Here is a 10,363-nt window from a genome sequence, read left to right as displayed (position 1 = left end):
GCCAGAAGGCTGCCAGGCCGCCCTGACCCGCGGTGCCCGCTCCGCCTTCCCACAGCGCCGCTACCCCGCCCGGAAGCGCCGCCCCCCTCTCCCGGCAGCGCCGCCCCCCTCTCCCGGCACGTGACGCGTCGGGCGCCGCTCCCTGGGTCACGTGCGCTGCCCCCTGCGAGCGCGCGTGCGCATCCAGCAGCTGTCATCCGAAATCCGGGAGCGAGGTGCCTGTCGTGCGGGCGCAGCAGGGCAGCGGCAGCCTCGAGGGAACGGGGGACTCGGCGGCGGCAGGGAACAGGCCTGCGCCTGTCCCTGCCGCTGCCGCTGTCCCTGTCCCTGCCCCTGTCCCTGCCCCTGCCGTGCTCTGCCCTGCCCAGTTCTGTCCTGTCCCCTCCCGTCCCGCGCCGCCCCGCCCCTCATCCCTTCCTCCGGCCGCGCCTGCCCGCTGGAGCCTCTCCCGGACAGGTGCGGAGGCAGCGCCGAGCTGGCCCAGGCGGCGGCCGCGGGTGTGCGGCGCGGAGGTATGGGGCTGGGGGCGAGCAGGGGGGGCGGCGGGGCGGCCGAAGTGCGTCGGGCCAGGTCGGAGCGGGGGTGCGCGGCGGGTCCCGGCGGCGGGGCATCGCCGGGCGGGCCCGGTTCCGGGGCGCGGGGCGGAGCGGCCGAAGTGCCGCCGGGCAGCTCCCGCAGGCGCGACGGGTCCCGCGGCAGCCCCCGCGCCGGCAGCGGATGCGTGCGGGGGCTCCGCGCCGCGGACGAGAGGGTGGCGGCTGCGACCGAGGTGGGGAAGCGAAACCGGCAGCAGTGGGAAAAGTGGATCTGGCGTTCCTGCTCGCTGCCGGCTGTTCTGGGTCGGGACTGCCGTGGGAGCTCTCCGGGAGGTCGGGCGGGTTCTCCGCGTGGTCGAAGTGCGTGGACGGAGTGAAATAGACCTTTTTCTCTCTTCATGTCTGTCAGGGATTTGATGAAATTGTTGCGGACTTTCCAGGTAGTCTCTTTTTGGTGCAGTTCGTTCGTTCCTGCATGTAGCTAAGACTTCAGGGTTGTGTGCTGAGTGAAGAACCGAATTAAGCGCCTGTTCCACATCTGTCCGTGGTTGTAAAACGCTTTCGAAGCTGGTTTTGGGATCAGATCTCTCTGTCATGGTACTAGTCTTCTCTTGATGAGGTTACTCTCCTCTGATTTTAGCTGAGAAAGTGAGTGGGAAGTGTGTGCGAAATATTATGTCTCATAGGTTAACTATATTAGGAAAAATACTCGTGTGTCCGTGTGTTGTTCAAAAAAATTATACTACCTCAGAGAATAAATGGCATTTATATTTTACTTTTTGAAGTGCAGCTTTATGATTCTTTGCTGAGAATTACCAACTATAGGAACTGAAGTTACTACTTAGTGGCTACTAAACCAGCACCTTTTAAGCGGAATCACTTTTTCCACAAGAAAGAAACTTAGTGACACCTAATGCCGTAGGGGTTTTTTTGTGTCTATGGGATAAAATTGGCCTTGGGCTTTACCTTTATTTTTGCTTGTACTGTCATAAGTAGCTGGTGGCATTGCTTCACAGAAGTATTTTCCAAACACAAGAAGATGGAAAACACAAACATGATTCCTGCTTCAGTAGTTGAAATGAGAGTAAGTTGAACTACTGACCCTCATGCTGGTTTTTTTCTCCAGCTTAGGTTTGGAGTGGTGTTGGTGTTAGCATTTTCCTTTCTAGGGATTGACCCAGGAAACAATATATATCACTCAGATATGTGGACATAGTTAAATAGCTGTTGGATCAGAGCTGGAATAAAGTATATGAGAGAAAAGTCTTCGGTCAGTGCTTGTTTTAAAAAAACCTAATCTGATTTTGTCTCTGATGTCTTCTTTTTTTTAATGGCAAATAACATAAAATAGGGGAAAAAAATCAAATCCTGTAAGTTTTACTCTTTAATTATTGCTGAGTATTGCATGGAGTATTTTGTATCTCTTGAGCTAATTTCTAAACAAATCAAATAAATAGTTCTGCACTAAATCTGAGTGCACAATCAGTATTGCATTCAAATAATAAAATTATGTTGTCAACTGCTCATTATTAGAATATTCCTCAGGTAACATTAGCAAACATAGTAATTTTTTAAAAATGAAATTTTATGCTTAACTGTATTATAAAATATTGGGTCAAATAGGTTATAGATTAAGGACTTTCTGGGTTTAAACAGCTCTTAGTTGGTCTAATTCTTAGTTCTGCAGGTAATTCACTTCGATATTCAATTTTTTTCTTAGTTTTTTTTTAGTGAGATATATTTCATCAGCATTATGCTGAACAGAATGTGAATAGGGTTGTGGTGCTATTAAAGGTGGTATTTCCATCCTACCACCTCCAATATAAATTAAAAAAGCCTCACTGTAACAGCTTTTGAAACAAGAATTCAGTATACATGGAGCTTCAAAGGGAAGATGTATTACCTGTTAATATAAGGTATTTGCAAGATCTCTGAATGATCACAGGGATGGTTCAAAAAGTGATGTTCTGAAATGTTAAGATTTTAATACTTCTCTAGTAAAAATCTCCGTAGTCACTTGATAGTTTGATAATTCATATCTCAAAATCAGCAAGTGATGTAAGGAGTTTTTCTCTTGATTTTTGTTTAGAATCATAGAAGACGTAGGATATTTTGAAGATACGCAATATTTTATACTTGGAGGGTAGTAATTGTTGTGTAATCAAATCATATAATGAAGATGTTAATAAAAATTTGCTGGTCCAAAGTCCCAATATCTGTTATAAATGAAGATTTATTGTAGTTTTGTTATATGAAGACTCACAGTTTACTTCAGGTTTCATAAGTGGCACTGTATGTCATAATTAATTCTACTGCAGTCTTACCCTTTCCTCCAACTTAATTTCACCTGTTTACAATTGTGGAATTGCACATAGCAGTTGAGTTGTTGGCTTTGTCTGTGTGAGCAGTTGTACAACTGAGTTATGCAAGTATGAGTACTTTTATCCGTAATTTTGTTTGTGTCCAACTCCAAAAATCATGCCATGTGCCTGAGAGCATTGTCCAAATGCTCTCAGGACAATGCTCTCAGGCTTAGAGCTGTGACCACTTTTCCTGGAGAGCTCATTCCAGTGTCCACCCACCCTCTGGTTGAAGAACCTTTTCCTGATATCCAACCTAAACCTCCCCTGACGCAGATTCAGGCCATTCGCTCTGGTCCTGTCACTGTCACCACAGAGAAGAGATCAGTGCCTGCCCCTCCTCTTCCCCTCATGAGGAAGTTGTAACTGCAGTGAGGTCTCCCCTCAGGCTCCTGTCTCCAGACTGAGCAGAGGCCTTAGCTGCTCCTCATAAGGCTTCCCCTCAAGGCCCTTTACAGTTGAACTTGCTCCTTTTGTCTGATGAATTATTATGGGTAAGAGCCATGTAGTTGCCAGATAGCATTCAGTGAGTTCATTGGGTGATCTGCCACTCCTGTTAAATAGTATGTAATTTCAGGGGCCTGGGATCAGTCTGGAGTGAGGAGCTTTTGGTCATGCAAGCTGACCATATGTGTGCTTTCAGTCATAACAACAGAAAGGCGTGATGTTACTGGATGTGGCTTGGCCACTAGGTATTTGGTCTGTGGTAAATTAGGCCAGAATGTGAGGGCAGGGGTATTGGAACTAGTCTTTGAATTACAAAATCCTTTATGAGGATGGAAGTGCTCACACTGAAGGTGAACTTTTCTGGTAGTGCAGAAATGCAGTTTCAGGTGTTCCATAAGTAAGCAGGTTTAGAGAGAGAAGTCCATCTTTCTGTTTCTCAGGTTATGGAGCCTCATTTATGTGTTTGGTGTTTTTTGTTTTGTCTTTTTCTTCCCCTTTCATGCTGTCCATATTCAGCTTCTAATAAAGGATTTGCTATATAGTGGTTCCTTGTGAAAATTATTATCACAGTTGCTGTAGCATATCCCTGAAAAAAAGATACATGTTTTGATTTTAAAGACTTGTGAAGTCATAGAATGTCCTGAGTTGGAAGGTACACACAAGGACACCTGAGTTAATCTCCTGGTTCTGCACACAACCTATAAGGGCTATAAGAGCTGTAAGGGTATCTTTCGGGAGGAGACTTGTTAGAGGAGTTAATTAAATGCCATATAGGCAGAAATGACAGACCTACTAAAACTGTGCTTTAAAAAGTGCTTAATTGGGAAGGAGTTCACATCTATCCCAAGCAATATTATAGGCTGCATTAGCAATGAATATTTTTCTGAAATTTTAGGTACTTGTAAATTAGCTTTTTGAAAACTGAGAGTTAGGCAAAACTAGTGTCTGGAGTTTTTAAGGACTACACCCAAATTTGAAAATGTTACACCATTGTGTGAGTTGATGGTTTACTTGCATCTTAAATAGTGCTTTCAGCTTGGATATTCTTTTCCCTTGACTAAAAGTAATTTACTGTAACGGTAGAGATCCAGATGATCAGAAATATGGAATGGATTTTCTGTGGTGAGACTAGAAGTTTTCAGCTTAGGAGAAAGACAGTGTGAGACCGTGGTGAAGATCTGTAAGACCTGTATGGTCTGAAGGTAGATAAGAGCAGTTAGATAGTTACTCTCAGAATGCACATGAGCTATGAGATGAAACTAAAATGTGAAATATTCAACATACACAGAGGAAGATAGATCACTTAGCATGTTGTTGATTGTAGAATGTGTCATCATGAAATGTTTTGGATATTAAAGGCTTACAAAAGTTCAAAATCATGGGGAAAAAAATCATCACACTTTGCAAAATGTAGTAATATCCTCTTTGTTTAAGGATTCCTTGGTATATACATTGCTGAAGAATGAGATGGTATTCTGAAAACATATATTATAATCTACCCCAACACTTAGGTATATCTAGATACCTGCTGTTAGCAATCGTGAAGATGTGGAGACTAGTTCGGTTCTTGATAACTTGCTTTTGCCATTGCTGGAGGCTGTTACATGCTGCTTTTATTTAGGACTATGGATTTCATACCTGTGTTTTAATAATAAAAAGTAGAAACTCTTGAGTCACGGGTAGCAGATAGAAATGAGAAAAACACTTTTTCTGTAATTTTTTTTTCCCTTGCCCTTTGTCCCAGATCACTTATTTCAAGATGTTTTTCATGCTGTGAGCCTGGTGTGGGAGAAGAATATCTAGGAATGAATTCAGGTCATTTTTCTGTTCAAAATTTATGGGCTCAAGTAAAACCAATTTATAATTTTGAAACATTGTTGCTGTAGGGTAGTACCAGACATAGAAATTTAAGCTTGTAATGAAGCTTGCAAACTATTCAGATCTTTGAACTAGACTATAGTTCTATAGTCTATAGAACTATAGAACTTCTTCTATAGTTATTGTGGTAAAATAGAGGTGGTTTCAGGATCTTCAGAATATGGTTGTCTACCCAGATTCTTGGTTTTGCAAGTTTGTAGAACCTATTAAAATCTTCAATACTCCTAACATTTATAAACTTGAGTCTTTCTGATGATGGTGAATATCTGAGGAATTCATACCTAACCATGAGATTTGGCCTCATATCACAATACAAAGCATTATGTTCCATGTATTTATTTTCACTGTTAATACAGTCAGATAACCTAAGTAACAGATTTGGAATTCCTGATGGATAGGATCTCTTTTGAAGCCGGAAACATAAAGTAGGCAGACATAATTGCTTGCACATTTACCATTATTAAAGGAACAATTCAAACATAAGTATGCAAACCCAAATTACACTGAGGATTAACTATTTGCATGCCCAGTAACAGTTGAACATGCAAACTGTGCTTTTGTGTTTCCAGTTGCCTGAAAGTGCACCAATGCAATATTTTTGGATTTTTGAATTTGCTTTGCTGAACAGTACAAGGGGTTGGATGGTACCTGCTTACAGAATGCTAACAACTTCTTAAAACTGATGAATCTACTCACAGAGTTTTTACTTTTAAGTAAAATTGCTGCTGAAACTAATATAGATTAAGGCACAATTTTCTACTACTTCTTTCCTTTCCTGCTTATGCAGAGCTGGTGGTTCAAACATGGTTATTTTGCAAAACAGCCTCAAAAAAAAAAAAAAGAGCTGGGCCTTCCTGTACATGCCTTTCTCTGGACAAGTTTGTTTCCTTGTTGTTTTCTACTGAAAAAAGTTCCCAGGATGAATTCTTGTCAAATGTTTGTTGTCCTATATTTAGTGTGGGTGAAAATTTGGAAGAAAAGTTAAAAAATGTGTGTTTTAATTTATCTGTGAGAAGTGATGATGTTAAGAGATTTGATTTTTTCCCATCTTCCTTCATACTTTTTTCTTCTGCTGGAGTTTGTTTTATGTAATTTGTTTAATTTTGATAGTAGAGTAAAGGTTGTGTACATTGCAATTTTATTTATTAGAACACAGAGATTAAAATATTTCAAAATATGAACATATTTATTTTATGATGCAGTGGCCTATAGTTATTTATTGCTTTTCCATGTTAGCTAATAGTTTTGTGAATAGCAGAGTAGATGTATTAGTCTGTGCTTTTTCATTTTTTTCAACAGTGCTTTCAGTAGAGGGGACTGCCCTAAGCAGGCAGTCAAGAGATGCATCTTAGGAAGAGCTATTTTGTAAAGTCTTTTGTAGTCTGGAGCCAGAAAGTTTGGATTCCCCACTGATGGTGAGTGGACTTCACAGCACTGGTTAGTTTATTTTAGACTTGAAGCAAAAAGAAGTGTATAGCCTTCAGAGCATAATATTAAGGTGGAGAGAGAATATTGTAATACTAAAAGTTGGTTTAATGTAGTGAAGGCTACAGGTTTTTGTGCCTTTTAACTAACTGCAAATTAACACATGCTGTTTTTCTAGTATGTGGACATTACAAAGAAGCAGTTCAATGTTTTGGCAGTGCAGGCTGGAAATTGTAGCTGCCTAGTACTAATTTGTAAAGGCTGTGATGGGGTATAGAGGTCCTTCCCTTTTCTTAGGATACAGAAGAAAAAATTACGTAGATTTTGCAATTACCAAAAAAACATGTGGACTAAAATGTGTTATCAAGCATGTAATGTACATTTCTGTTCTTCAATATCAGGTTTATTATGTCTGTACAAGCCATGCACTTTAGATTTTGCAGGATTTGTTTAAAAAGCACTTTCCCTGTCATCATAACCAGTGAAATATGTTTGCATCTTGGATTATGTAAACCATTGTAGCATAAATGAGATTTCATCTTGCTCTATGTGAGCTTTTCTAGTGTTGAACTCTGGCATTTTTAGTTCATCAGATTTCTTGGGCTACATACTGGCATAGATGTGGAGGATTGAACTTTGCTGACCTCATGTTTTCACTTCTGCAGTATTAAGACTAATGTAGCATTAATGTTCTCCTAGCTGATGATTTGAGGGTTTTAACAGGGCCTTGCAATGGCTATAAACTTTTCAAAAGAAGGATCAGGCTCTTGAACCTAGTTCCTGGCTAGATAACTTAGCTGTTTAGCTGGCAACTTTGGACAAACTACATGCTTGTATTTTGTTTACATTCTGAGTTGTTTAATCAGACATTTTTAAGACATAGGCAGACTACTTGGTCAATAAGAAATTGAAGTTTTATGGACAGGCTGTGGAGTTTATTGGATCAGGTTCATAGCTCGGGCTTGTTTGGCTAAAGCTTTCCCATGATTAGCTAAAAAGCTTCTTTCAATGTTACATAAAGTACTAATGCATGATAATTTGAGTGAGGTTTGTTCACATTTTTTCACATTACCCTTTGTTTTTCTAGGTAATTATGGGCTTTTTTTCAGCATGCAGTACTGTCATGCAAGGGGACAGAAAATGTCTGATTACAATGCTGATATGAGGGACTTAGAATAACTGTAAAATTTCCCTATATACATATTACTCTTCTCTCTATTTCATAAAGTACATCCTGGGCATGTTTGCCTTGTTTTTATAACTTTGTATTTACTAATAATTTGACATTTTCATTGTGTAGTAGTCAATAAAAGCTCTGGAAGTTTTATTTCTTAGATTGTACAGCTTATCACAAAATAAGTAGTTACATATACACCTAAATGCAATAATTAAGTCAGCAATAGTATGATTGCAGTGCAGATTTTGTGTTAGAATGGTCTCCTAGTAATTGTGATTTTGTCTGCCTCTGAAGACTCTTAACTGTGACACTGGAGTATATATTATGCTCTCTTGTCCTAATGATTTGGCTAGGGTATAACTGAGTTTTTGTGTGTGAGAAAAATACCAAAAGTAGGCATTGTTTGGAGAAAGAATGTAGGACTCCGGAGTTCCACAAAGTCCTTGAAAGAATTGCATGTTGCATTAGAAGTTAATAGAATTGAATTGCAAGGCCAACGTTTTCTGATTAGTTTGTAGCATAGTGTTATTTTTTGTGTTAAATTTAGACATTGTAACTCAGTACTTACCTCTTGCCTGCTGTTTCAGATTGGTGTTTGTAATGAAGAAATGCAATAATGAAATTGTAAAACAGATTTAAGAAGTTACGACTGATAGATCATAGTTATAAAGAAGATGATGAGTTACTAAGAAACCATAAAATTAGTAGAAACATCTAATGGACTTCTAGCATAGCAAATTCTTCATAGCCTTTATGATCTTTGTGCCGCCTGATTGAAAGATGTTATATGGTTGAATATTCTTAAGGAGTTCTTGCAAACCTTGTGCTTTACTCAGTAAGATAATGAGAAGGTGTTTTTAACTGAGGAAGAGGGTAACACAAGAGCATGGATTGAATAGTTTATTTCTACTGAAAGTAACACAGCTGTCTGGTCTGTATGCTCATTGTTTAGGGGCCTGGACCCTAAGATAGATGGAAGATGGTAGAAATAAAATCTGTGAAGGGCAGGATTTGTGTTTTTAACACTACAATGAAGCTGGGCAAAAATTCGGCATTTCTAATACTCTACACATTGTTCATAATTAGTTGAAATTTATTAATTCTGCTTGTGATACAGATTGAGGTTCCTCACAGTGCAATATGTTACATGCTTGAGTGTGTACTTAGTTAGATAGAGAGAAAAGGGAATAATCTTGTGAGTATCTTCACAAACAGGATTTTAAAAGTCTGGTAGCCAGGCAAGAATGCTGAGGTGTGATTGTGACAGCGTGAGTTAATCATAGTTTATTAGCTCAATTACCAACTCTTAAATAAACTGAATTTCTTCATTGTGTCAAAGCACCAGGATATATTCAGTTGATTTGGTATGTGACTGCTTCTAGAGCAGCTTATCATTAAAACTGGTGTATTTTGGTGGGAGGTTTTGGTTAAGAGAAATTTTTATCATGGTAATTTATGCAATGATAACTTTGTTATTATTGCATAAATTGTTATGCCTGGTGCTTGAAATCAGACATTGGCAAAAATAATCCTGCAGCTTTTCTTATGGCTGAACCACTTAGATATCGATTTTTTTTGTCTCATTACCCTTTTGCATAAGGAATATATGAAATATTTCAAACTTTTACCCTTTCACATTAAAAAAATTAATTCCAAAGAAGAGAGAGCTTGAAGCCTATAGGAATGAATACAGGCATTGTGATTTCTTATGCTCTTCACCCATAGAGAAAATGAGGATTAAATGGCTGGTAAGAGGTTTCGTTTTGACACCGACTTTCTATGTATGTAATTTAATTTCATGTGTTTACATAGTAACTGCAAGTTAATTGGTAAATCAAGTTATGCTTTTGGAAATGTGTTTCATCTGTGATGGGAAAGGGAAAGGTGATGCCGGTGACATGATACTGTGTGCTCGTATGAGTTGGCAGAATTAATACTAACTTGTGTGTTTAGCTGGTAGGGGCTGTGTTTGGGATTCAGTATGAGAATAATGCTGATAACACACTGATGTTTTGGTTGTTGCCAGATAGTGCTTAATCTTAATCAGGGACTTTTCAGTGTTTTGCATCCTTCCAGTAAGGAGATGCACAAAAACCCGTGAGGGAGATGACCCAGACTGGCCGAAGGGCTGTTCAATACCTCAGAATGGCATGCCCAGGATATAACATGGATGAGTTATAGAAGGGTGGCTGATGACAGTTTGTACTATCTATCACCTGGGCTTTTTTATCTCTCTCTCTCTCTATGATAATAATAAATAAAAATAATTTTTACTTAGTTTTAATTATTAAGCTGTTCTTAACTCGTGAATTTTTACTTTTTCACCGATTCTCCTTCCAATCTCAGGGATGGGGGAAATGCGATTAGCTGTGTGGTATTTAATTGCCACTTTGGCATGAAGGGTTGAGGTAACCACAGATCTGATCAGAGCATGTTGGAAGAAATTACAAAAAAGCAGTTTTTTGTAAGGTTGATGAAGAATTTTGTGAATGGCAGATGGCACATGGTGATTTATACTTGGGAATTGCAGCACCTTCTGA

General features: G+C 39.6%; 1 protein-coding gene across 3 annotated transcripts in view; it reads left to right on the top strand.

Moving 5' to 3' along the window:
- Window positions 1-326: 326 nt before the first annotated feature.
- Window positions 327-10,363, top strand: part of KDM4C (lysine demethylase 4C) — a 259,796-nt gene continuing 249,759 nt past the window's right edge. For all 3 annotated transcript variants that reach the window (XM_054284529.1, XM_054284547.1, XM_054284555.1), the window contains exon 1: window positions 327-512. The gene's annotated coding sequence lies outside the window, so the exon portion shown is untranslated. The remainder of the gene's footprint in view (window positions 513-10,363) is intronic.

Source organism: Melozone crissalis, unplaced genomic scaffold, assembly GCF_028551555.1.
Source record: "Melozone crissalis strain CALT ecotype California unplaced genomic scaffold, PUWL_Pcris_2 ptg000005l_1, whole genome shotgun sequence".
Lineage (NCBI taxonomy): Eukaryota > Metazoa > Chordata > Aves > Passeriformes > Passerellidae > Melozone > Melozone crissalis.
The sequence above is the reverse complement of the archived record's forward strand: the minus strand, read 5'-3'. Positions and strand labels throughout refer to the sequence as shown.